The sequence below is a fragment of the Porites lutea genome, chromosome 8 (assembly GCF_958299795.1).
Source record: "Porites lutea chromosome 8, jaPorLute2.1, whole genome shotgun sequence".
In the NCBI taxonomy this organism is placed as follows: domain Eukaryota; kingdom Metazoa; phylum Cnidaria; class Anthozoa; order Scleractinia; family Poritidae; genus Porites; species Porites lutea.
The window spans coordinates 30463969-30466594 of record NC_133208.1 but is presented as its reverse complement, the minus strand read 5'-3'; the positions used below and the strand labels follow the sequence as shown (position 1 = coordinate 30466594).

At 34.7% G+C, this 2626-nt stretch overlaps 1 protein-coding gene across 2 annotated transcripts in view; it reads right to left on the bottom strand.

Annotated features, from left to right (window-relative positions):
* The window catches only part of LOC140945902 (uncharacterized), an 11896-nt gene extending 9544 nt beyond the window's left edge, over positions 1-2352 (bottom strand). The window contains exon 1 of one of the 2 annotated variants that reach the window (XM_073394968.1): positions 2146-2352. The gene's annotated coding sequence lies outside the window, so the exon portion shown is untranslated. The remainder of the gene's footprint in view (positions 1-2145) is intronic. The other variant, XM_073394967.1, reaches the window with a different exon arrangement.
* Positions 2353-2626: the final 274 nt, after the last annotated feature.

Genomic DNA, 2626 nt, shown 5'->3' with positions numbered 1-2626 from the left:
ATATTTATTTCATATTTGAAAGCAATCAATCAATCAATCAATCAATCAACAACTTTATTTAAGTGTCTAGTCTTCTAGCTTGCCGTCAGGCCTACTAATCGGGGACACTACTTAAATAACTTATTAATAAGAAATATATATACATAATACTATAAGCCAATAAGATTTAACTATAGTTAAATCTAAGTTTAAAAGTTTAAAAGTTTAACTACAGTTGCTACTTTGGCCACCACACGCATTCAATACATCAGGGTTCTCCTTATCAGGCGGTAACCGGTAAAATTTACCGCTTGAAGCAACACTTCTTACCACCTGCAACCACTTGAAGTGTTGCTAAAATTAAATAAGTTGTTTCCAAAAATATGCAAGTTGTGATTCAAGCTGATCCTCAGAAGAAAAGGAAGTAAATACGGAATAAGAAAAGGTATACAAAGCTACTCTCTCTGATTATTTTATTTACATGTAAATACTGACTGGCACCTTTCAAAGCAGCGCAGGCTAACAATTTTTCGTGGGCTTCTCAGACTTTAATCTCAACCAGCAGGAAAAGTTTGCAATTTCCGCGACTTGTGTTACTACATTGACCCTAGCAACAAAAGCAGCTTTCATTCATAAAATTCTTTGTGTTGAGGTGTTTAAAATACTTTTCGGTCAACTGGTTGACAAGATGCTAGAAAATAAAAGCCTTCATGAACATGAAGCCCCTCCCCTGACGGGAGAGTGTGCCTCTGGTGCATATTGTCTTACCGGTCAAGAATGGTCCCTTACCTGCTGAGCTAAAATTTAGGGGGAACTTTGAGTATGCTATGTGTTATTTTATTTAATTAAATTTTCAAGAGAATCAAACTGTTTTCATTTATATCTGTGAACTTACAATGCAAATAGTGTAAAAAGAAAATGAACTTGAACTTCAACTTGATTATTAATGTTATCATTATTATTATTACTAGTCTTCCCAAAATAATATGCATGTAATGTTAATAATTTTAGCCATCTTTTTTTTTTTCTCATTAGAGGAAAAATTCACGAATTGAAAAGGAAAGCAAAAAAATAAATGCTGTTAGCGGTAGGTTTAGTTTACAAACTCAAATGTAACCTGCTCTATTATTATGATGTCTAGATCTTAATGTTCTGAATGGCTGACAATTTATTATTTCCCTACTTCTAACTGCAGGTGACAATCTTAGTTCAGTTTATTTCAAACAAAAAAATAAGACTTAACAAAACAACAAAACTTTTATAATGTTACGAAGGAATTTATTGGTTATTTGTCATCATACGAACACAATTAATAACCTGACTGACATTATTCTCCCTCATAATTGCATCAAAACTAAAGTAAATAACAAAATAATCATAATATGAAGAAAATAATACGGAGTTTGCAGACACTACAGTGTATAATAACTTTTTCCTGAATCTTCCTATAAAATTCCCCGTTCAATTTTATTTTTTCAAATTGCAGCATGAACTGACTTAAGTTTCATTTCAATTTAACTATTATGAAAGTGACGTGAATTTAGGTCTTATAAGTTGTGGTATTATTTTATTATACCATTCATCCAAGGTGGCGAAGTAGGCTTAAAAACCGCGTATTTCACAAAAATTTGCAACTTAAACCCACTCGAAATAGAAATTTCCGTAATCCGTGGCGAGACGTGACATTATCTAAATGATAATGCAATTAATAATGACACGGAGTGTCGAAATTGCATGCCTTCTTCGTTTCAGAATTACTTCAGCTCAGAACATTTGATTTTGTTGAACTCTCCGCATGAAGGACAGTGTACAAGGAGACAAATACCAGCAATGTTCCAAAACGCTCTGACAAAAGAGAGCCGTCGAAGTGTTTCACAGTCAAAAACGCAGTTTTTGAAGAGGAAAATAAACAAAGATAAGATCGTGCACACTTCTCGGGAAGCATGAACAGGAGAAATAAATTAACCTCGCTGTCTTGAGGTTCAGAAAGGTATTAAAAACATTTCCAATCAGATATTGCTGCTATTTACTATGATTTCGGAAACAAGCTTGAATATCTTTGATCGGCAAGACATGGTATCTATTTCGTCTGAAGAAAAGCAAAGAATAAATTCGTCGAGTTATCGAATTATACTGACAGCTGACAGTAGCTTATTACTCACTCACCATTGAATATCGCTGTGACGACTCAATATATCTTACCTTGCAAAAACGAAACAAACGATGAACATAGACAAGTCATCTCTGTTTCGTTACATAAAGCTGATTTAGCGTTTTCATGATTCCGTGTAGACAGTGAACAAAGAATATGTATGAAAACAGTGGCATTGATTTCAACCCGTCTGCAAAGTCACATGCATCATGGAACACTCGAACAATGAGAAGGAACGCGCGTGCGTGTTATTTTGTTGTCATGTATTGTTCACGAATAATACACCTGCAGACCCCCCGGTGTGGTGTGGGTAAACATCGATTATCGTAATGGTGTTTTTCGATTTCTTATCATGCCTACTGTGGACATGAATCTCTCTTTAATGAGTTAACTCGAGTTCTGGAAGGACGTATGGCAACTGTGTAAAGGAAGAACATTTAAGAATTTGTGTATGCTTAGCGTGCGTATATCGAGTTATGGATGCACGCGGGAAGT